The sequence below is a fragment of the Aythya fuligula genome, chromosome 5, assembly GCF_009819795.1.
Source record: "Aythya fuligula isolate bAytFul2 chromosome 5, bAytFul2.pri, whole genome shotgun sequence".
Taxonomy (NCBI): domain Eukaryota; kingdom Metazoa; phylum Chordata; class Aves; order Anseriformes; family Anatidae; genus Aythya; species Aythya fuligula.
Genome location: NC_045563.1, coordinates 41,724,664 through 41,749,937, shown reverse-complemented (window position 1 = coordinate 41,749,937; position 25,274 = coordinate 41,724,664). Strand labels below are relative to the sequence as shown.

Here is a 25,274-nt window from a genome sequence, read left to right as displayed (position 1 = left end):
TCTGTGACAGCGAGCGAGCGCGCTCCAGTTTTCCTGCAAAACTCACGAGAGCGCTAAAAGGCTGCTTAACCGAGTTGTTCGGTAAAAAAAAAAAAATTAAAAAAAAAAAAGCTGCTTTAGCGAGTAACTCCACTCCGCAGCTTTGTCCGCCCGAACTCCTGCAGCCGCGGGTCTCGGCGCTGACGTTGCCCGGCGGGGCTCCTTTGTCCCTCCCCGCCGGCAGGTCCCAAACTTTGGTCCCAGCGCGTTGGGTTCCTCCCGCAGCCCGGAGCCTCTTCCTGTCCCCACTGCCGCCACCTCCACCGCGCAACGCCCGCTGAGCCGCCGGTTCGAGGCCGGCCCGGGCCGGGACCGGGGCCAGCGCCGGCGCAGAGGGCGCGTGCCTGCCGGCCGGCGGGGCTCTGTCTGTCGGCCGGCGGGGGTCCGTCGGTCGGCGGGCGGCGCGGATTGGCGCAGCCGGCGCACGTGGGGCCGCCCTAGCGCCTCGGCGCTGGCAGCGCGGCGGCCGCCGCCACGGGAGCTCCGTGCGGGGCGGCGCGGCACCCGGCCGCGGCGAGGAGGGCGGCGGGACCCAGCCGAGCCGAGCGCAGCCGGCACGAAGGTGAGCGGGGGGCGGCCGCGGCGCGCTGGGGGATCCCCGGGGGGAGCCCGGCAGGGTCGGCTGTCGGAGCACACCCCAAAACCTGCGCAACGCGGCGGTGGGGGTCCCCGGGTTACCCCCGGTGAGCTGCTCCGAGGGGTGGAGGGGCGGCGTACAGCCGGCCGGGAGCGTTCAGAGGGATCTGCTGGGCTGCTTCCAACTGATGGTTTAGGGGTAACCTTGACAGCCCGGGGGAGCCGCCGCCGCTGCCCTCCCTGCTTTCTGCTCTCAGCGGCTCCGTTAATGGGAAAGTAAAACTTGGAGCGCCGGGCTGCTTCTATCGGCATCGCCGAGGCACTGCCGCTGCTGAAGTCTGAAGTTCGAGGAAATATTATTGACCTTTATTTAGAGAAACATGCGGGTCTGTTTTCACCTCGTTTTGCCCTCCGCCAGGCAGAGGAGGTTGGCATTTTGCGAGTTGCATCCCTTTTAGAAGCCCTGCGTCTTTCCATAAATGTAAGTGATCTTTCGGGATATCTCCAGCTTGGCTGTTTTCCCTTTATGAGTCAGAAACAGTGTTACAGCTTTTCATTGCTTGAACGGGATCCACAGCCCCGTGGCATTCCTTTTAAGAGTTTTTAAGAGTTCCTGCTCATGCGGTGGGAATAATCTGGCCATCTCTTTGTGTTTGGCATTACTGAGGACAGGAGCAATCCTTTCTTGTTGAGCAAGGCTGGAGGATGTCAGCGTGGTGTCTCAGTTCTCTTTGGATTGCAACATCTCCAGGCTGCAGCATCTAGCTATGGAAGAGATCTTGGTGCTCTGCCATCCCTCTCATAAGAGAGGGGCAAACAGGCAGCACTGAAATTGCACCTTGGTGGTGATGTACTCTTTTTTTAGCAAGTTATAGGTTGCTTTTCCTTATATCATTTCCAAGCACCCCTTGGCTCTTGAATTGTTCAGTGAGTGTAGTTGGTTTAAAGAGTCCCCCCTTGAAATACAGTTTTACAGCTTCTTGCCCTTAGGAAGAATGATCCTCCTTGGGGATGATGGTACTCTGCTTGATACATTACTGGAGAAAAGCTCTCTTTCAGTAAAATGTTTTAGGGCCTTTCTACCTGGGGGGATGCAGTTACTGCATAGTCGTGCCACATTAATTTCCCTTGTGCACATTCTTGATTTACATTAAGAATATGCCTTAAAAGTTGGATGCTACCTTTAAAGATGCATTAAATTAAATAAAGGAAAAAGAAGCACTGTGACGTTTTCAGGGCAGGGTGAAAGCACTCCTTTGGGAGTTAGCCCAAGCACCATTTTGTGATAGCTTCCTCAGATGAAGGAATTGCCAGGTGGAAAAAGTCTTGAAGAACTGTGCTATGGAAAGTAGGTGTTCTTTTACCACTGTGTACGAGTGTTTGCTGTGGGACTGAGACTGCTTTGAGTTACACACGTTGATTTCACATTCTCCATTTTCTTTATCTTTGCATTCCTGAGTGTCCCCTCCATATGCAGTCTGGATCTGACCCACTTTGAGTTAGGGAGGCATGATGAGAATGCAGTTGAAGTGTGCCATGGGAGGCCCGGGGTAGTAACTGCTTAGGGCTTTTTTTTCTAGATGTGGATTCAGATCATGTCACCTCTTTTTTGTGCATGTGTGATTTTTTACGAAGTAAGGATGTATTGAAAATAAGCTAACTGTAAAATTCTTAGTATGAAGGGGGTTTTGTCCCCTCCCAATTGTGTATTTGTTCATTATGTAGGCTACTCATACTAGAAGCTCACTTCTTAAATAAGAATTCCTCAGTAGATACTTTGTACTGTTGTTAGTGGATTAGAGCGTAAATTTTAGAGACCTTAAAAATACCTTTTATCAAAAATGTGCAGTTTTTAAAAAATATGGGACAGAAGATCTGTGTTGTATTATGAATAAAATCCTGTAAAAAGAGATTCTATAGAGCAGTAGCCATAGGTCTGTTTTTTGAAGGAGGTAAGCTGTTTGAATAATAGTGCATTTGTTCTTTCTTCCTCTTTTCATCCTCTGTAACTTAACGTTCCTTTTCAGTGTACAGCTGATAAGTTAGCCTTGCCAAGGTTGTACAAAGTGTTTTAATCACAGTTTTGGAAGCCAGTGTTTGGATAACATGATGATAGATGACAAATTAGTTTCTCCTGTTTTTAACCAAACAGGAATGCTCTAGCTAATGTGTATACAGAGACAAATCAAGTCCTTCAAGAGAACACTTAATTTTCATGCTCTTGATTGGCAGTCTGTAGTGATGTTGGGGATTTGAAAAACAGATGAACTGAAAATCTGTGGCATTAATTTTTATCATAGCCAGATATGCCAGTGAATTCATTAATACACTTTTGGATATGACTGCAGCATGCAGTACTGTGTTAACTGTATATAAGTGTCTAAATTTAGTTGTTCAGTTTATTTCTTGTTGTTTGGAGTCAGGATACACAGACTAGGGCTATAATCTAAACTAGGATCTTACCAGTGCTGATGAGTATCACCTGATTGTTTCTGGTAGTTTGTAGTATAACATTGGTTCTCTAACTTGGTTCTACAAGTCTTTAATTGAGAATAAGTAAACCTTTTTTTATTTTTGAAAAAGTATGCTGGTATCTGAGACAAATTTCTTAAATAATAACATCAATTACAAACAATATGTTAACAAGAGACAGAAAAGGCATAAGTGTCATAGAGCATTTGAACTCTCATGTAAGTGGGGAAACTGGTTTAAGGGGACGAGGGAAGGGCAATGCCTCCTATTCCTGCCTTTTTTCTTCCTTTTTTTTTTTTTTTCTCCACTCCTCTGACTAAAGTGCTACGTCAGAAATGAATGATGGTTTCTCAGGAAGCAAATGTATTTTTAAGGCTATATATAGCAGAAATAAACTTGTGAAATGTATTCACTGGGTAATAGAGGGAAGAACAGAGACTAGATAATTTTTCAAAATCAGTGCATTCAAACTCTTTCAGACTCCTGATACCCTCCCGCCATCCCCAGAGGTCATGTTCTGGAAATCTGTTTTCTTTCTCCTGTATACATTTCTTGAAGACCCAGTTGAGTTTTGTCATACACTGTTTGTTGTGACAGCCCAGACTACGTAGCTGAACATTAAGGTAAAGCTTGGGCATGTTTTTCCATCCCAATCTTAGGCAGACATCCCCTGCACCTGAGTTCTTTGACTTTGAAACACAGAATGATGCTGTGGGGCTTCTTTGTCACAAGTATGAGAGGTCCTAATTCCTTGCCAGTTAGTATTGTGTGACTGTAGATTAGCTCAAGAGTGTTCTCTTTTCTTCCTTTCCCTTCCATATTTTTATTAGGCAAATAGTATTGGGAAAAGCATCTTGGCTGTCCTTGAGTGCTGCAAGTTTGGGAGCAGTTTGGACTGCAGTGCTCCTGGAAGGGTGGGCTGTAGTCTTTGGAAGATTTCATGGACGTTGGATTTTTTTTATGCTTGGAAGATCTACCTTTGACAATGTTAAAGCAAACATATTTAACTTCTGAATTTTTATATGCAGATTTCAGATAATACAGTTACAGTAACCCCAGGGAAAAAATCTAGACATTTCTGATCTGTAACATTTTGATTTCCATAATAAAATAAGGATTATGAGAGCTCAGTGGAGCAAAATTATGATTGCTCAGTGGAGCAAAATTCATACCAGTGGTTATGAACATGAGTTATTAAAGGTTTTAGTGTCATGAGCTGATATAGATCAAAGTCCAGCACTTAAAGGCGTTTCTTTCTTGCCCTTTAAACTTGGTTCTATACTTGCTGTGGGCATGAGAGCTCCAGGAGTTTTCTTCTTTTCATTTTTTTTTCTTTTTTTTTTTTTTTTTTTTTCCCTGTGCCTTGGCAGAATAGCTGGCATGGTAGACTTTAGACACTTTCTCTTCATTATCTTTTCCTAGAGATCACATGTGATTTTACATCTGTGAAGTTTCCAAGTAGCATAAAACTCAAGTGATGTAATTACAGCTAGATTCGTTAATGACAGGGGGAAAAAGCAAATTATATATGTCTGTATGAAACACTTCAGATGGAGAGACTTTGCAAAGCAGTTTTCAAGGTAGGTTCAGTTTGTCTTGTTTCCACATAAACCAGTTCGGCTAAACCTGCCTCAGTAATAAATAGTAAATGTGCATGGAGAGGAGTTAACCAACTCCCACTCCAGTTAAACTGAATCAAAACTAACCTGGTTAAGTGGTGAATAAAGTTGTGCTGGAAACAGTTCATTTTGCGTGAAGCATTGCTGTAAAGTAAAGTCAGAAATACAATTTTTATAAAATTCAGTGTCTGTCTGCAGTTAATCTGTGGAAAAAAGTCCTGTAAGTGCTTTTCCTTTCTTCTTGGTAACTGTGCTGGTCAACAAGCTTGTTATTTATGGACTTTGGTTTTGAGACTCCTTTTCACAGGTGATTCTTTGCTATACATGCAGGCTGTCAGAAAGCATTTTTCATATCTTGCAATTAGTTGATTATAGAATGAAAAGAGTAATTCCCTAATTTTGCTCTACTTTTTTTTTTCAGGATAGTAAAAGTGCAAAATTGGAAAGTGTTTCAGTTCCACTTCAACCTTGCTGGTGTAATTTTGAGGAAGGGAAGAGCAAACATTTGGCCATGTGTAATCCACACTTGGAAACTCCCTCTTGGCAGTTAGAAGTTCAAGGATGTTAACAAGCTGTCTCTTGAATCATTTGTTTTGTGGGCCATTATGCAAGGACATCGACTTGCCCTCTTGATTTAAAGATGCTTAGGTAATCATTAGTATTAGTATAGAGAAAGAAAAGATATAATCGATTACTGGCAGATTTCAGATGGTGGATTTCTGTGAGTTCATTTATTTTCTTGAACTTCTATGGCAGTTTCCTAATGCTGTAATAAAGAGCAACTGAATATACTGATATGCCCAGGGGTTAGTGACTAGTCTGTTAGCAACTTTGTGATTTCTGTATAAAACACTTCAATTAGTTTTGTAGGGAATTAATTCACTGTGGGTTAACAAACAGTTCTATACTCTAACATTATAGATAACACTTATAGAGTGTTATGTTATGTTACTATAGAGTAACACTTGGTTACTCTGTGGGACACACTGTTGGGGTCTTAGTCTTTCAGTCTTGTTGCATTGAAGAACAGATGGGTTTTCAAAGGAGGTGTGTTCCATTTACTCCTAGCAATGCAAAGGACTTCTTACCGGCTTCGTGGTGGCCCTCAGCTCCTTGCTGATACGCAGCTTCTGTACCTTTTGTTATTACCAGTTCTTTCTTCACTGAATGCAAGTTATGTGATGCAGAGAGACAAAAATTGTCTGGTGTCAGTATGCATCTTTCCACTGGGAATGACCAATAAAAGAACATATCTTCAGCTGTCTTTTGTCTTTGAAAGCCAGATTTAGAGGTAGATATCAAAACTCAGAATTCGCACCTTAGTTTTATTAATTTTAAAATATATATCTACACAAAAGTGATTGCCTGAAGAAAGCAATCTGACTTAAAAACATAAAAAGGAAGATCACAGAATCACAGATGGGTTGAAAGAGACCTCTGGAGGTCATCTTGTCCAGCCCCCCCCGATTGGTTGTTGTTTTTGAGATGATTGGAATTTTTTTTTGCAGATCTATCATACCTTTCTCTTTAGAAGAAAAGCTGTGCTAAGATTAGCTTTTGTTTGTTTTGTAGGATGTTGAAAGGAAATTGCTATTTGTAAATTTTGATGTTGACTGGTTAAGAGAGAATAACAAACCTAAGAGATTTTGTTTTGTTCTTTTCCCAGTGCTTTGTATGCAGATTGCCAACTGAGGATAGGGAGGCATTCACAAACAGCATGGAGTTTTAATTTACCAGATCTGAAACTTTCTGAAGTTATCTTTTTTTTCTGAGCCATCTTAAACTGGGAACTTCCATTATACCACAGGTGACTTTCAGAAACAGTAATATTACTTCCCTCCTGCCTCCCTGTGGCTAACATGAGAGCAACCTTAATGCGTTGCTCTCATGTTAGGAGGTTGCGTTAACAATCCACGTTGTATTAAAAGTGGTGGAAGAGTGATTTCATTTCCAGGCAGAATGAATGAAGTTCTTAGTTAATAGACCTGAAACTGTGAAAAAAACAATTTATTTATTTTTATCTCATTCAGTACAGATGTTCAATTACAATATCAACACACTTCCAGTATGCCCTTTGGGGAAGGATTATTCTTGACTGATTTTAATTCAACCTAACAAAAATGAAACCATGTGTCAGTTTACTTAAATTTTAAAAACATCAGTTTCACTGTAGCCTATATATACTTGCAGCTGTTCAGAAGTGTGTGTCAGAGCAGCAAAGAATGGTTCAGTGCTGTGTCAGGTGCTGGATACTTCCTGCATCATTGGTAATGTATTAAGGTTTGTATTTGAAAAATGCAGCCCAAAGTGAATATGTATGTGTGTTTAATTTTTTTTTTTCTGTACAACAAACTAATCTGAGTACATTATGTTAGCAGATGGAGGTTGCTTTAAGGTAAGATATTTAGGTCACTTTCAGTTTACCAGGGCCTGAAGTATACATTTGTAATTGGTTGTGGACAATTCTGACTTAACTCTTACGGAAATTAAAGAAGAGGCTGTAGTTGATTTGACTGGGAACTGAACATAGTACCTGAGCATGTTTCATCCTGTGGAGTTGCTTCACTTTTCTAGCTCCTATGGTTTTAGGTAGGTTTCAGGCAGTGCTTTAGTATGTAAATATGGGACTAAGTGATACGCATTTTTCAAATGCTAAGATGGTAGTTATGTAATCTGTTCTTGAAATGCCCAAATATACGATTAAGGATTGTTCTCATGATGATGACTTGTATCATATGAAGGTCTTCATTACCCTGTAATAGAACCACAAAGTGCATTTGTGGTTCAGTCTGTGCTTAAAACTTGAGTCCTTTATGTCAGGCCTTGTCTTGCACTGCATGTTATGAGTTTATACTGTGACACCTAATTATCCCCAGGTCTATGGTGTCTGTGTTTCCTGTCTAGTCAGTGGAAGTAGTTGGAAGCCTTAAGGGCATGAATTGGAGCATTGTAGTGTTTCACAAAATAGTAATGGCATTACTTCAGTAAGCAGTGTGAGAAAGCATGAATAGCAGAATAGCAGAAAAGCAGAGAATAGCAGAAATAGCTTTTATGTGAGTTGGGAATAATCATAGAATCATTAAGGTTGGAAAGGGCTGGGTGCTGTCCTGTTTACACGTTAGCCCACCACTCTCCATGTAAGCCCCAAGTTGATACTGAATTGTGAGTGGTTCTTTTTCCCAGCCCTGTGGATCCGCTGCTGGGCAACATCTCTGTTTGAACTGGGAAAGCCTTATGAAGGTAAGAGAATTCATTGATCTATGAAGCTTCTTTGGATTATACTAGGACTGATAATTTATATTTAATGCCTTGATGGGATTTCAGATATTATGTTTAATATTTAAAAGTAAAACCTATGTGTCTTGTGGTATTTTTACTATAAGCGCTTATCTGACAGAAGATTAATATACCAGCTCTTATAGGAGTGAGAAACTAAAAGCTTATACTTTGATTAAGAAATTTAGTAAATGTGAGCTTTGTATAGCACACCCTTAGATCATCAGAAGAATCAAGTAAAAGATTAAGGTTCTGTTCAGTTGCTAGGCAGTGTTTCAGTTGGGGGGGCAAACAGCATGTGGTTAAAATTTTAAACACTGGTAGCTTAATTTATTTGGAAATCATGAGCCTTAGCCTTCTAAAAAGAGAACTTTAAAGATACCAGCTGAAAGCTGACAAATATCTTGATACTATCATCTTATTTTCTATAAAAGAAAAAAAAAAGTGTACATGTGATATGTGTACACACACTTATTAGTCTTAGTCACAGGTAAAATAAAACTGCTTTTTTTTTTTTTTAATGTTGTCATTGTGAAAGAGCCACTGATAGTTTTGAATGGAAGAATATCCTATTCCTAGTTACTTGTGTATTAATCTACTAACTCTTCTTACAGAAGTGACTACTTATGCATGAGAGTGTGCAGAGGTCTAGGCTTAGGTAAAGCTTGATCCTCGTGTCACTGGAGTGTAATTACAATGCTCTCCTGTGGTTATTAGGTGGGTGACAAGAATGTTTGCAACTCTGCTTCCCCTCCCTCACCGCTAACTAATTAGGGAGCTGACTGCTTTGTGGATGTTTGGGTAAATGAAACTGGGAATTCTCCAGTGATACCAGACGCTCATTTATTTGATGTTTGTCCCCTATGGAAGCTTGTGAAGCAGTGTACTGTCAAGATGCTGAGTTACCATGTGATTAGATGCTTGTTTTGAATAGTAATAGCTGAAGCGAATGATATGCAATCTTCAAATTATCTACCTGAAATCTTTGGAGAGACTTTAAGTACTGTTTTTTGTGTGTGCAGAAATAATATTGTTATTAATTCAAAAGCTAGCTATGTACAGTTTCGGATTTGTTGTTTTGTATTGATTTACTGGGAAAAGTGGAGGGAGGGGGTTGTCTTTGCCAGCAGTCCAGGTAGCACTTTGAATGCTAAGTGGGCCCTCCCTACAGCTCTCCTCTGAAGAAGTAATGGGGCTGAGGAATGCAGCTGTGCAACATGTAGTCTGAGTGTTCATCAGTGGCTGTCACCTGGGGTTGCACAAGTGCTTCCCAAATGCCAAGTTTTTCAATACATCCGGGAGCTAGGTGTGGTTAACCCCAGTTTACTCCTGAAGTGCGTGACCTTACATGAGTTGTTTAGGGTCATGCCACTTCAGTGATAAAACTGCAATCATAATCCGTCATTCTTTTTCCATTTTTAAAGATTGCCAGTGTATCAGACTTCATTTTTATCTTTTTAAGCAATCCAGAAAAAGACTTGAAGTGTACCTCAGTGAGCATTTGAAATCCCTTGGTATTTGAAGCCGTGGATTTATGCCATGTAGAACCTTGTCCAGTTGATAATACAAACTTCTGCCCCTTTCCATTTTATAACAAAACACTTATTTATGTTTCTAGAATAAAATAGGCAATGGTGTATATGGACTACTACGTTTCCTGCATGTGCCTGCTGTATTTTGCTCTGTCGTCTGACATACTTTGTGTAGATACCATGCACAAGAAGGAAATGAATTTCGCAGGTGCAGCAGTAAAAGCCACCCATGTGAACACTTAGGTGTGGGTATTTCTTAGTGACTTGTTCCTGATTTGGTAGCCAGAACTAAAGGAGTGTATTTGCTCACTTCCTGCTGTTGACACAGCAGTAAATCCAGAGTTAGCCTTCTGTATGTTCCCTCCATTATGCAGATTTATGTCATGTTCTTGCAACACAGGCTTCCCTGAACATGTTTTGAAGTTAGTCTCATGCTTTGATAAGAGAGCTCTTATCTGTTTCTGCCTGTTTCAAACCCATCCCTTCCACAAAGGTGGTATGAGAAAGATGTGACAGTTTCTCTCCTTCCAATATTGAAAGGGAATCCTGCTTTCCTGAAAGAGTGAAAAATGTACTTTTGCTGGTAGTGAGAGAGAAATATCCTTCTTATTTCATTATGTGTGCTAACATGAGAGTAGTGGGGATCAAAAAAGTTTAACCTGAATGGTGATACAATGTCTTGTAATAAGCTCTTCTGAATAAATTGTTCTGAAAATGGCAGAGATACTGTAAGACTTGAGAAAATACAGCAGTCCCACTGTAAACACAACCAGGATAGAAGGAGGTGAGAATTCAGTACTTCAGGAACACAAGACAAGTGCATGAGAAGCCTTTATCACACTGAGCTATGGAAGCTGGTAGGGCTGTTTATCTGACTAATGAACCAGTGGCACTGGTTCAGCTGTTCTTCTCAGCAAGGATTATTCCCATGACCTGGGCCTACATGTTACCCTGTCTAATCTCGCTCTTAACATCTTCAACCTTTATCATTTTCACTACTCTTTCAGTAGTTCTCATCATTTCATTTTGTTCTTGTCTTTTGAATGTGTCTTTAATTATCAGCCTGCTCTCTTTCAGACCTCATTTGGTGGTCCCCTGTGCCTTCTTAAAGGACTTTGTACGTGTGTATTTCCCTGTTGTGTTTCACCTTGAGCATAAAATTCTGCATCTGTGGAGAGAAGATTTTGACTAGAGATTGATTCTTCCATTGACAAGCTAGTCCTCTCCTCTCCTCTCCTTTCTTTTCCTTATCTAAATCACCATACTTCTTCATACTTCTTCAGCTTATCTTAACGCTGTCTTTTAGGAAGGGGAGAATGTGACTTCTCTAGCTCTTTGTTTCTCTGTGGTTTTCACTTCTCTTCCCTTTCACATTTTATTTATTTTTTTTTCTTTCTTGTGGGAGTTGCATACTTTAAATGAAACAAAGTTGTTGGTGATAAGGGATGGAAGGCAAGTGTTCTGTAAATACCATTGTGGTACATTCTGTGTCTTTCCAGATCTGCTACACTGTGGCAGGAGGTTGTGAAATATTTTACACTCATTGAGTAAATAGTAGCTGTTAAAATAAACACCGTTATCCAGGTCTGGGTATCTTTTTCTAGAAAAACCTTGAACAAAAAGCTGGGAAAAGTAATATATAGAGTAAGGGGTTGAATTTGAGAATGCAGAATGGACAGAGGGCCCTGGAGATATGTTAGATAGGTAACTAATGGTTGTTCCTTCTGCTATATTGGAGCAAAAGAAGTCAATGCAGTGCTATTGTGGAAAGGTGAAAATAGAAATAAATGTTTGTTAAAGGAAAAGACAAATTTTGGATGGTGAGTGTTTTTTTTACCTCCAAGTGTAGTGTTTACAAGTCTAAGGTAGTATGTACTTTAATACCACGCAGAGTATTCTCTATCTATAAAGCCTAAAATTGGATTAATGCAGATGTAAAGGCAAGAGAAATAGACCCGTTAGTTATCTTTTAATCTTTCATTGAAAAGAGCAATTGATTTCATTGTAAGATTATCTGTATCACAAGGTACAGGGTACTGAATAGCTGCCTCCTGCACTGGTTAGCTTTTTCTCTTGTTCCAGGAAGTCTGAGCACTTTAAACACTGTTAATATATTCATCATACTTACATATTTTTATTAAGAAAATTTCTATTTGTTACCCATAGCAATTTATTTTACCATACATATGTAAATTAATTAGACATCATCTATTTCTGAGACCTCTGCTTTTTTAGAGAGAAACTCATATCTTTTCCTCTCTATAATGTACTTATTTTTGGTGTTTTATATTTCATTCTAGTTTGAAAAATAGTCCTTATATTGAATATGGATTTTCTAAATTTAGGTATCTGTAAAAATCTTCTCTTATATAGATTATGCAGCTGAATAAAACCAATGGTCAATTTGCAGAGCTTCACTTTTAATATTAATAGTACACAAAAGAGCTTAGAACAGAAGTAACCTGAGATAAATTCTGGATTGATAATTTGAGTGCTGGTAAAGGATTTATTGATTGGGTTGATTGAGAAAAGACACATTTTTTGTCTTTGGACTGAACAGAAAGCTGAGGCAATAAGTATTTCTTGGAAGATTTATTTTGGAAGATTTTTTTCTGAAGTTTTATTAACACTGTATCCTTACTTGATTCCAGATGGAATTTTTCAGTTCTCTTTGGGATTTCTATGAAATTGTTCTTTCTACAGCAAGCAAATAATCTCTAGTCTCAAGTATATAAATGATGCTAGAATTGTCAAGCTGAGCGAGCAACTTAAAATAATGAGTTGCAAAGAATTCAAAGTATGCATCTGGCTATTAGGGCCATACCCACACTTTTCTGATATCATCCTTATTTGAAAAAATCTCTCTCTCTTCACTTACTGTGCAGATGGCCCTACAAAAGACTGCTCTTTCAAGAGAGAATGAAACGTCACTAGGCATAGTAGCTAAAAGCACAAAATGCACTTAACTCTGTCCTTCTCAATCTCTAAATCTCTCTGTCATGTGGATTAAGAAGCAGCTCTCATACAGATGAATCCTTTGACAAATTGATATGCTTGTAAAAATTAAATGAAAGCCTTTTAAGAAGTTGCAAGAGCAATGACTGTATCATTCTGTCTGCGTGCACTCGTGTATACCTTGTGTTATAGATGTCGATTTTCCCAGAGTTGCCTGTCTTTTTTTTTTTTTTTTAACAACACTTTGTGTATGAAATTTTCTTGGAGAGACAGAAGATTCTCAAATGGAAGGTTCATTAGCCCTTAAGGCATGTATACTTTGCATATGAAACTTGTACCTTTGTTGAGGCAAATGTAGTAATGGGTGTGGTTTTTGCATTCTTTTGCTGTTGCTAGTGGTTTTTTTGAGGATAAAAAAAAAGCTAAGCTTTTTTTTTTTTTTTTTTTTTTTTTTTTTTACAGTGCATTTTGGGAAGTTGACTAAGCAGGAATAATAGCTATATTGAAGTACTGTAACACTGGTAGTATCCCACTTTTTTAGAGTGTCCTGCGGTGTTGGAACCTTGAAAAAATCTGAACTTCTGGAAAATTCAGCTCAGCTATGATAGTGGAGAATGGAAGGAATAAAGCATACATAGATAAGTGCATGTATCAGACCTGTAAGGGTGATGTTTAGTGGTTTTCATTTTGAAAGTTCTTTGGCTGTCTGTATGTGTGGTGATTCATCTGTGGCCTCACTGTAGTTGTTCTGCTGGATGTAGTCTGTTATATTTTAGTTCAGCATTACTCTTCAGATATGTACTCTTCATCTACACCGCACATAAACTTTATTTAAAAATCATTTAATCTTTCTTGTGTGTTTGAAGACTTCAATTTTGACCTCTGAGTTCCTGTTTTTTGTTGTTGTTGTTTTGCTGCTTTTTTTTTTTCCCCCACTGTTTTGCTCTGTTCTGACTGATGATGATGGAAGAATTCAGAAAGCTGGCTAGTTTTGTAGACCTGAAGAGTTATTCTGTTCTTAAAACTTGACATAATCAAATCTCAGAAAGTGACAACTGTGATATTAATATAATATGTATTAACATATTAATGATTATATCTGTGATTAAAAAAAATATGGTTGAATCTTCCTTGCATTGGGAAAGATACATGTACTAGGAAGAGATGATAAATGTAAATATTTATCTTTGATGCTTTAAATATCTGTCCAAAGATCTCTGAGGAATTTTTCCAGTTGATGCACACAGTGGGCACAGAACATCATTAACCTTTGTCATGCTTTTAGCCCAGCAGGCAGCTAATTACCACACAGCCGCTTACTCACTTCCCCACAGTGGGGTTGGAGAGAGAATCAGAAAGGTAAAGTGCAAGAACTCATGGGCTGAGACGAAGACAGTTTACTAGGTAAAGAAAAAGCTGCACACACCAGCAAAGCAAACTCAGGAGTTCATTCTCTACTTTCCATCGGCAGGCAGGGGTTCAGCCACTCCCAGGAAAGCAGGCCTCATCTCACATAATGGTTCCTTGGGAAGGCAAACTCCATCCCTCCAGACATTTCCCTCTTCCTTTCTTTCCCCCAGCTGTTATTGCTGAGCATGTCACCATGTGGTGTGAGACATCCCTATGGCCAGTCTGTGTCAGCTGTCCTGGCTGTGTCCCCTCCAGCTCCTGGTGCACCCCCAGCCTCCCCAGTGGCAGGGCAGCACAAGAATCAATGTCCTTGTCTCTGTGTGAGCACTGTTCTGCAACAATTAAACCATTGCTGTGTTATCTCGACTATTTTCATTCAGAATTCAAAACACAGCATCATACCAGCCTCTGCAAAGAAAACTAGTTCTATTTTAGCCAAAAACATGACAACGTTAAAGAGACTTCTTCCTACAGTACAGGATACGATGAATTTGACTCCAATGAATGCATGATAGTTCAGGGTTCTCCTCCTCTCCAAGAAAGATATTTCTCTGTTCTTAAAAGTCTGTCCTGTCCCCATTGCAGGCTTGTCTTCCTGGGAAAATATAGTTCTCTTCTTTTCTTTCTTCCTATTCCAGTTTCATTCTCCTTATCCTGGTCATGCAACTGAGTTACTTTTATCTCCTTTTCCCTCCCTTCACCAAATCTCACTTTAGAAAGGATGGTTAAGAAGACTGTAGTTGCAGCAGGATGCCTCCTCAGATTACAGCATGATTATTCTGAAATTTTATTACTAAAAAGAAAACTTCAAATTAAAAGAATGTTGAGCTATCAGCACAAATGATGTTTAAGATGATGTAGAGTATCATGCATGTTAAGATGAAGAATATTGATCGCAAAACAATATTAACAACAGTAATTGCAATAGTATTTTAACAATTCTAGGAGTTTCTAGCTTATGAAAACTTAGTTGAAAATGCTTTTGTTTTGACTTCAGCTTACATTCTTACAGCTGTTTGCCCTTCTCGCTGTATAGTGCTCAAAAATCCCTGAGTTGAGCCATTTTTCTTCCCTTTCAGAAGAGAACAGAGAAGACGATTGTTTTGTGTGAATACAGCTCTAGAACTGCGTACATGGAAATACTAGATCTGAATTGTTCTTATTGCAGTTGTGAGAAGGCACCAAAGTAGTAAATTCTATTGTGCAACAGCAAAGACAGCTAAAGGACGGTAAACATTTGGGTTTTCTCTTGAATCTGATGTGTATTTTTTATTTAACAAGGCTTCATGCTTTTGGAGTGGAAGAGTGGGGAACTTGGGGCAATTCTACGGTGAGGAGCAATTTGAGTTTCTATGTATACCTTTTTTATTTTTTATTTTTTAAACCTTAGATTTGCTGGTTGTCAAATACCTTGCAGCAGTTAACGTATTTACAAAAGGTAGAAGGAATACCACATACATCTTGAATGCTTAGCAAACATTTGTCCTTTACTTTAGACAAGCTCACAAGTGTCAGAATAAACTTATAAGGCTCCAAATGTGCTGGTATACTAAAAGCATTAGTAACCTCAGCTGGAACACAACTGTACGAAAGCATCTGAATATTATCCTTCTATGAAAGGACAGAAGCTGAACTATAAAATAACATATATATTTTACCCACACTGCTGCACAGGGTCACTGCAAAGCAATCCTTCTGAGCTGGATTGTAGGCAATGTCAAGATGATAGGAAGTTCTGTAGGTATGCGTGGTGAAGGAGTACCCCTGTTACTGACAGCTTTTTCTCTGCAAAACAGGGAAATCCAATTTGAACTACTGAAAGAACTGGGGTAGGCACAGTTCTCCTGACTTCTTAAAAAATAAGATTCTGAGGAGGGCAAGTTGTCCTTCCAGAAGGCAGAGAAAACCTAGTTGCAATAGAAGGGCCTAGTTTTTCCTGCTTTTCTGTGAAATGTAACTAGCATCTCTGCAGTTCAAGGAAGGAAAAGAGAGCATTGGGCAACATCTTTGTGAGAGCTGTGGAGTCCACAACAACTAGGTTTGAGAGTGTTGTAGGAAACAATTCTGTAATCTGATGACAGAGTATGTCCAGGGAACAGTGCTATGCTTTAGTTTGGGGTCTTCTCAGTTTATGAGAATGAAAATCAAATTACATGGGCTCGAAGGGAAAATACAATTCATCAGACTTCGTTGTCATTGAGGACAGCAGTAGTAGCCAGAACTGCTTGTTGATTTCAAGCAAACTAGGTAGTGTAATTTTATGTGATTCTAGGTCTTTTGGGATTTCTAATCTTGTTTATGAAACATGGGTAGCTTGAAGAGGTTGTGGGTGTGTGTTTCACATGGGGCCCTTTCTCCCTTTCTCTCGTCTACTCCCTCTCCATTCATATGTTGAAGTTACACCAGATTTTTACTGCGAGCTTCATTCATAAGTGGCTGCACATGTGTAGGCTTCACCTCTCCTCCCTACTGAAATAACGCTCAGGAAAGTAAGGTAATTATTGTGCTCACTGAAAGTATGTTGTCAAGTAATAGCAACAAGACCATTTTAGTAAGGCTTAAAACTGTGCTAGATTGCTCTCTCATCAAAACACTCTTCTTCAAAGAAAACAGATTTTTAGTTCTCATTTTATGACATATTCAAAAATGTAGTCTACTAGCGTATTTGAATTGGAAGAAATAGGCTCAAAAGTCTGGTTAGTTAAGTATTTTTCCTGGAATTAAAGTTATGTAAGAAATGGCAGTTGGGACACTTTTTTTTTTTTCTTTTTTTTTTTTTTTTTTTTTTTTTTTTTCTGTTACTGCACCTCATTCAGGGAGCACAACCCAAAAAGTCAATAAACTCAGACTAGTGTGGATCCGAGCAAGTAATGTTCCAAGGTTATGGCATTCAGATAAAATGCTTTGCTCCTAATTCCTTTTCTTCTATACCACCTGCAAAGTGCTGAAAAAAAATGTTACATACATTTAAAAAAAAAAAAAAAAAAAAGAAAAATTACATACATAAATTGGGCTTTTAGATAAATTATTTATTCACCTATATCAACTAAAGTTGCTATCCATTCTTTCCTGTATGGTGAGATCATAGAGAGAAATTTGGGGGGTTGCATTGTATTGAAATACAATGTACAGGTAGTCCTTTATGGAAAGGGGTCTGCTGAAAAAATTGTCAGCCAATGGGTAGGAAACTGGTGCTGAGGCTTGTTAAAGGATATGGATTGCTTAGGGCATTCCTCAAAAGTGTATCTAAATAGTAAGCACAGGTCAGGAGTTACAGCTCAACTGATGTGGAGTAGAGATATTGAACAGAATGTACTACTCGGGGTGAAAAATTGTATTTCCTTTGTGTCTGGATTATAATAATGGCAAAAGGTACAGAATGTTGGTGCTGATTTAGCATAGAGGCTAACTTTATTCTAAAACTACATAATAAGAAGCAATGTTGCAGTAGCACTGAGGAAACAAACAGCAGACGCTAGAAGGAATTATATTGATAAAGCTAGTTGGGGGAATTTATTTATTTATTTATTTATTCCTTTCTGAGGTGGAGGTTGTGGTGCCTCATAAAGGCAGATCTCTGAAATTTTCTGTTAATGTGAACAACAGTGAGACTTCCAGGATATGGTTCTCTAAAAATTCACTCTTGTAAGGCAAGTGAATACTTCAATGCAACCACTTTTTTTTTTTTTTTTAAGTCTTTTGATCTACGAGTCAGTAGACATCAATCTCAGTGATTCAAGCTCATGATTGTTTGAATTTTAATAGAAGCATTGGTTTCATATTGAAGCTTCTGTAATGCCAGTGGTGGTTGTTTAATGGAGTTTACTTCCATAAATCTATTTCTAAATTTTAGACTTCATTAGTAGTGCAGATACGTCACACAATCTTAGAACCCCATTCTTCTGAATTGTTTTTCCACGTGGTTTCTGGCCAGTGGACTCCGTGTTGCCCTGCCTGGGCAGGGTGTTGTGCCAGGGGACCTCCAGAGGTCCCTTACAATGTTAACCATTATGTGATATCCTTGTTTCAGAGTAAATGAAGAAGGCCCATTTGGCTACTGTTTTCTATGAGTAGCCATGGGAATATTCCCGGATATTTCCAATCTAGCCTTTGCATACTATTTTTTTCTTTCCTTCTTGGCTTAATAACATACTGGCTAGAAACCATACAACCACTCTGTCAAAATACTGTCTCAGGAGGGGAGAAGGGGTGCTGATGCAGGTCAGCAGAAAGATGCTAAAGTAGATGAACTTCCACGTCTAATGTTTTATTTCAGTATATTTTCAGTGTGTCTGTGTTCACTCAGAACAGAATTATAACTAATTAAGATTGATCTTTCCGTTTTGTGGTTTTGTGGGGTGTTTTTGGAACATCTTGTTTCTATTAGTAAGCCACCTGTTAGGCTGAAGTATTGAGGTTTATCAGTCAAGTTCGTAGTGTTTTTGTACCTTTTCCTTACAGAAAAAGATATGCTGTCTGCTCATAGGTGACCTATTTGTTTTGTGTGATGGTGCCAGAAGGTGATAACTGGCACCTCGCTTTTCCATAAAATTTAAGGATGCTTTTTAATGAATTTCCTTTGCTGTTCTTTAAGGGAATTAATTCACATATCACAAGAAACTGCGTGGAGGTTATGTATGGTATCTTATGGCTGTTTCTCTTTTGGCAATGCTTACTAAGCATGTTTCATGATCCCAGTAATTCTGTTCAGTCTAAGCCTAATTTTGGAAAAAAGAAAAACTGATGTGTTGTCTCTGTCTGGACTCAAGGCAAAAACTTTGTAACTGAAGGAATACATGGTTTGTGTTTGAAGAAATTAATATCTAAAGGGAAAACTTCAACATGAGTTGGAATCTTATGTTTTTAGTTTGATTTCAGCTGTTATTGAAGAGGTACTGTAATTTAATACTTCATTTAACCTTTCTTCATGAATATGCTCTAACCATGTCTCTGGTCTCTCTCTCTGTTTGGATATTTGATGACTCTCATTGTGGATTTTTAATTATACAAAAATGGCAACTTTAGTGTAAATGGCAGTTTTCGAATCCATTTTCAAATAGACACCTAAGATTTTTGTTCAGATTCTTGTAGATTGCTTTAATGCTGTCACACTGCTCTGATGGGTTCATAGAGTCTTGTAGCAGCTGGAAAAGAGTCTGTCTTTTATAACACTTATCAACATCGCCTTTTACAGTCCGTACAGCAAGCCATCTACTTCTTGCTGTGAAAGTGCTGAGCTATTCTAGTTTAGGCACATGTGACATGTGAGTCTGTTGGACACCTCTACCCTATGCATAAGCACTGAAATTACCTCATGCTTATGTATCACAGGCACGGGCGCTACTCCACTGCATAATACAGAATGCGTATGTAAGAGAGGAATGCCTGGTGGAGCAGTTTAATTAAGTGTGGTGCAAATAGGACACATGCATCTTTCAGACATTGACTGTATATTCTGCATCTAGTACTGATGGTTGTCTTCTGGACTATTGTTTTGATTGGCCAAATCATGATTATCAAGTACAAAATAGAAAAGTTTTTTTTTTTTTTTTGTTTTTTAAATGTAGATTTGGAAGACTGAGATGTAGGTTTAATCAGAATTTGAATAAAACTATTTTAAGATCAGCACAAGGATAATGTTTTCTTATTTTTAAATGCCAATTTATTAATCCTACTACTGCGTTTTAAGATACCTGTGCATGTCACATAGGCATGCAGCTTGGTGGTGGTTGTGAGTTTGAACTACTGCAGGTGGCTCAAGCAGTACAAATGACATTAGTAGGTAAGTGGGGTAAAAAGATATTAAAACTCCTGGTTTTATATCCTGGAGGAAAAAAATACCTCTGCAAGGAGGTTACCTTGGGGTGGCATTAAAAATACTTTGGACAAATACTAGTTGTAAATGTGTGCTGGAGTCCTCCCTAGGAGGGACTGGATCTTTTGAAGTGCTTTCCAAACCTGTTTTTCAGAATTTCCATGAGTTCAGCTGCTTTCTGGAGCAAAAACTTCCACAGTCTTCTAGTCCTACCTCCCAGAAATAGAAGTTGGCCAGTTGTTTCCAGTTTCTACCATCTGATTGTTTCTACCATCAGTAATTCTTCATGGGTAGTTTACCTGGCATAGGTGCTAGTTCATTTAAAAAGAGAAAATAGCAATAGAGCAATCTCAGTGTTGCTTCTCTATGCAAGAGAGATAAGCAGAATAGGTTTGTTTTATCAACAAGTGGATATATATTGGTTACAATGGGCAGTTATGCTTTCCATTTCATACAAACAAACCAAAAGCAGAGAAAACCTGTGTGAAATAATGAAATCCTTGAAGGTCACCAAGGAATTCACTGTGGAATTATGAAATTCAACGTCAAAACTTTATATGATTGTTCATGGGGAAGTTACAGTCTCATGTTTTCATGGAAATGCTCTTGTGTATAGCCAGCATTTTGAGAGGTTAATTAATCTGTTAACATTTGTAACCATTGTCTTATCGATAGTTACTTACTAGTGATCTATGCAATATTTTTTAACTGCATAAATTTCTCAGAAAAAAACGATACCAAAATGTTAATTTCACTGTTTCACTTGTCAAAGAGCTATGCTATTTGAACTTCTTTTCTCTGTTCAGATGTGGTTATAGTTGCAAGGATTTATTTATTGATTTATTTATTTGTAATTCCTTTAAGTTTCCAAGACTATGTCTCCTTGGCATTCAGAAGATTGCCGTTACTGACCTATACTGAAATAGAACCATATTGAACTGTGAAGCAAGACTGTTTCTTGCATAATTCTCCTTTCAGGCCTGCTTGGTTTATCTTCTCCTAGGATGGAGTTATGCTCTGAAGATGTTGATAAATATTGATAAGGGTTGTTACAGTCTGAGCAGTTACTTATATTATGCTTGAACTGTTCCTGTGTTTGAATAAGAAGGAATTTTTATTGACACTGGTATGATGTGTCAGGCTCAGTAATTACCATACTGTTGTTAGAGGGGATATCCATCTCATGATCTTGATCTCACGTGAAAGAGCTGCAAGGCTTGGCAGGCCCTTTGTCTCATTTTTTATCTTTTTTTTTTTTTTTTTTTTTTTTTAGCATGCTGTTATTAGGCTAGAGTTGCTTGTGTCCTTTTTCTTTCTCACTAAATTTCAGCACAGACTTGGTCAGCCTAAGAACATTCTTATGATGCTGAAGAGTGTTTTGAGGATAATCATCCTTCAGTTTTATTCTGTGCTTTCCAACTTTCCTACAGAAAACATCCTGGCTGAGAGACAGTGTGGCCTTTCTCAGTCAAAGCCAAATCATGCTGCCTCTGTCCTTCTGCAGAAGTCTAGCAGTCTTCCCTCTGAAGATCTGTATCTGCAGGTCTGAGGTCCTTATTGCCCTTGCTAAACACAAAGAAGCACAAAGTTTTCAGTTCACTGATGTAGCTTTGTGATGCGTGCTAACAGCCTTCCCTCTGCTCAGCTGCTGTGCTAGGTGGTCCGTTACCTAATTGCTTTTTTCTTTGAAAATGAAAAACAGCTCAGTCTGGCTAATGTGGCTGAATAGGAGATAGTACTCTGCAAGCTAGTGTTGAGGTGTGTGTGGGATAAGCTTCCTCCATCATGCTTCTCAGCTCTCCCTGGTTTGCTGTCATGTCGTGGTAGCCTCCACTATCAGGTGATTTGCAGTCTGTTATTTAAAACCTTCTGAAAGCAAGTAAAAAATCAATACTGTTTGCTTGATTCCTTCTTTTGTTTTTCCCGTTCTCTGTCACAATGAGACTTGAAATAGCTGTGTGATAACAAAAGGATCCAGTATAGACTCTGGATCCTGCTTGTTTGTTAGTAAATTTGCTCAAGCTGTTGCTGATGTACGTTGTCCTTGTGCAAATAGTTACTTTTGAGCCACTCTTACGTTTTCTGTGTTGATTGAACTGCCTAGGCACCCCATGGTCCTGTAACTGCTAAGACTATTCAAAATGCCTATTTAAATATGAAGTTTTTTTGTTTGCTTTACATTTAAAAAAGTAAAGGATTGCAGAAACACCAGTGGCTGTTGGCTGTGCAGGAGGCTGGATTGATGGTATTGTGTGTTGGTTTTTTTGTTTGTTTTTTTTTTTTTTTTTTTTTTTTTAAAAAACAGATTGTGAACAAATTCGTAATCCTTTTTGAAAACATAAACCATAGTTCTTTAAAATGCTTTACTAGCCAAATCTTTTGACATGAGTATCCTAAATTTCTTTTGTATAACAAGACTTGTTTTTCTGCTGCTAGCAGTATCTAAGTAGAAGAAGATAGTAATGGTATATATTTATCTTGTTATGGACACTGTGTAAAGGAAACAGTTTGGAAGTATTTTGTCTGATGTATCAGAACAGCCTACTCCATTTGGAAGAAATGGTTTTCTGATTTATTTTAAGGTAGAGGGTAGACAAAGAGTGGCATAATTTCAATATTGCCTTTCAAAGCTCTGAAACTAGATTCATTTTGATTCTTATTGGGGAGAATAAAATGGGAACATATTACAAAATTACATCTCTAAAGCCAGTACTTCTCTGGCTATCCGGAAGTGATCTGCTGATGGAAATGCTGGTGTCCTGAACTCTGCACAATACAGCTGTGTTGTAGCTATTATGTTCTGTGCCTTTTGCATCTTTGTCAGGTAGCTGGCAGTGCAGTTACCAGACCTGAATGTCACAGTCACACATCGTTTGCTTTGCTGCGAAAAGAGAAAATAAAGGCTGGTAGAGAAGTGGCGATTGTAATGTTGTTTTTGTATTGGTCATATCAAAATAGGCATTTTACTAAGGAATTGCTGGGTGCCTCATACAGTGGTACTAAATTCTTAAGTCTCCAACTCACATTCCATCTGTTTGATCAGAATTATTAGTCTTAGTTTGGGCTACTCCTGTATCTCACATTAAAAGTATGCTCTTGTTATTTAATTGCCAGAGGGTTTCGTTGCAGATTTTCAGCATTTCAACTGTTTGGATGCATGTCTCCTCTTGCATTTGGTATGAAAAGCTGGGGGGGGTGGAAGCTTTCTTTTTAGGATTGAACCTTATCTAAGGCAATGAATAAAGAACAGAGATCCCATTAGATGCTAGTGGAAAGTAATATATTAAGCATAAATAGGATATTTTGGAGTTATAAGTTTCTGAAGGTGTTTGGAGCTGATTTGCAGTCCTGTGGATTTCACTGAGATATAAGTGCTCAGACCTTGTTAATGTTTTGACCTGCCAGGTTTTCTTCACTGAAATGCAAATTAGACACACCTTAGAGTAGTGTTGCAAAAGAAACCGGATAAAAAGGAGGAAGTATTATGTTAGAAAACAATGAGCCATGTGCAAAGGAGGATACAGTGATGACAGGGTGGGGAGGAGATACGTATACACAGGTAAATATCTCTGTTGAACTGGTTAATGCTGGGATTCTGTGCGTTCTAGGGTTAGACAAAAACAAATGTTTACAGAGGGAGGAGGCAAACACCATGTAGTGGTTCCTAATTTAAGTTAGTGCAACTCCACCAATATTAGGCCAGTATGTAACGAAAAACACTGTATTAAAAAATTAACAAGTTTTTCTAAATGAAAACACTCTACTGTTTGGAGATCTGATATCAAACTAAACAATTCTGAAAGTTATCAATTATTTGAGAAACTGTACTTGGGTCTTATTTGCTTCTTGTGACATTAAAATAACAAAATATTATTTTAATGTTTAGTTTTTGACACCTAAGACCTATGGAAATAAACTTTAAAGTTCAAAACCTGTATATTTAGAAGCTTCAGAGTTTTGCAGCTCATAATTGGGGAAGTAATTCTTTATTGGCAAGAGAATGTTTTATTTTTCTTAAATAAATTTTTCAAACATCTTCAGCATCAACTGCCATTTCAGTTTTGAGACGATAGTGTTAAAAAGGATAAGGCAGGAGCATGACTGAGGTTTCTGCCATGCTTTATTTCCTGCATACAAAATGAAGCCTGATATTTTATGAGCAAGGCATACTAAAGTAATTAATTCATCATAAACAAAACAGCTGTCTCCCAGAAGAAGAAAAAAAAATGGAAGAAAAAATGCTGGGGATAAGAATGAGTCATAGGTTTGGGAACTGTGCTAGTCTCCGTGCGGTGAGATCACCAGAAGACTTGAGGGTTTTCACTGTGCTTTCCAAGACGAAAAAACGTGTTGTGAAGTCAGTAAAACCTTCTTTTTATCCATTAGGTTTTGAAATACTGGCTAGTGAGGATACTACATCCCTGTATTCTCTGCATTCTGTGCAGCAGTGCCTAAGGTCAGAGCCATCTTTTCCTCGCTCTGAGCAAGTATGACTGCACTCGGATTAGAGAATTAGATGCTGTCAGATTGTCTCAGACCAGTGGTCAGGTGGAAGAAGAAAATGACTCAAATTCTTGGGCTTGCACGGGAAACAGGGAACAAAGGACATTTCTTCTCCCTGCCCCAAAAAAATATTTCAAGTGAACAGTCTTGAAACAATGGGTTTATTTTTTCACTGAGAAATCATTCAGTGAGGATAACCCCCAGTGAAGTTCTCTGCTTTGCAGCCATTGTTGCCTGCATGTGGCAAATTACAGTTTATGAAACAAAACGGTGTCAGTAACTGTACACAGACTTGTTCTCTGAACTGTCACCAGCATTAGCTGTTTCATCTCTTGCTCACAGAATACACTCTCTGTGGTTAAGTACTGGTTCCAGGAATTGCAACATACTGTGCATGTGTCTTGCAGAAGTAGAATTACCTAAGTGTTTCATAGAAAATACTCACAAGAGTATTTTCTCAAGAAAAGCATAGGCCAAATCATATTATGCTTACCCCATGATTCATATTATGCTTACCCTTCCTTGACCATAATCTGGAAGAATGCAGCAAGCAAATGTAATGTTCATCAACTCTATTGCGTATATTTTAAAGATCCATCCTTCTTATCTGGAATTTGTACCATCCTTTTTTCATTGTCGGGACCAAGCCTTTCTGCCATTGGCATGTTCTTTGTAAAACAAGTAAACATTAGCATCTAAACAACCTAGAGTTCACCATGATAGGGCATGCAGAGGATCACAGTTGAGAAATAACGAAGGGGACATAATAAGCAACATGAAAGAATACCTACCCCATATCCGTTCCTTTTCTCCTCCCCCCACCTTGTAAACTGTAAATTTAACTTAAAATTAAAATTCTTTAATTGTAAGAATTCATAGCAGGCCCTTGTGTTTTGCCAGTGGAAACTATTAACAAGTACACGAAGGACAAGAAGGTAAGTAGGAAGACCCCACTGTAGTAAATTATGCTTAACCAACCTGATTACCTTCTGTGATGAAAGAACTTTCTCAGTGCATGAGAGGAGAGCTGTAGAGAATGGACAAAATGAGGATATATGTATACCTAGTGCAATTTAT

The 25,274-nt window shown here is 38.7% G+C and overlaps 1 protein-coding gene across 3 annotated transcripts in view; it reads left to right on the top strand.

Moving 5' to 3' along the window:
* The first annotated feature begins 505 nt into the window (after positions 1-505).
* Positions 506-25,274, top strand: part of STXBP6 (syntaxin binding protein 6) — a 109,769-nt gene continuing 85,000 nt past the window's right edge. For 2 of the 3 annotated variants that reach the window (XM_032188782.1, XM_032188784.1), the window contains exon 1: positions 506-601. The gene's annotated coding sequence lies outside the window, so the exon portion shown is untranslated. Of the gene's footprint in view, positions 602-1,051; positions 1,097-25,274 lie in introns of those variants that run through there. The other variant, XM_032188783.1, reaches the window with a different exon arrangement.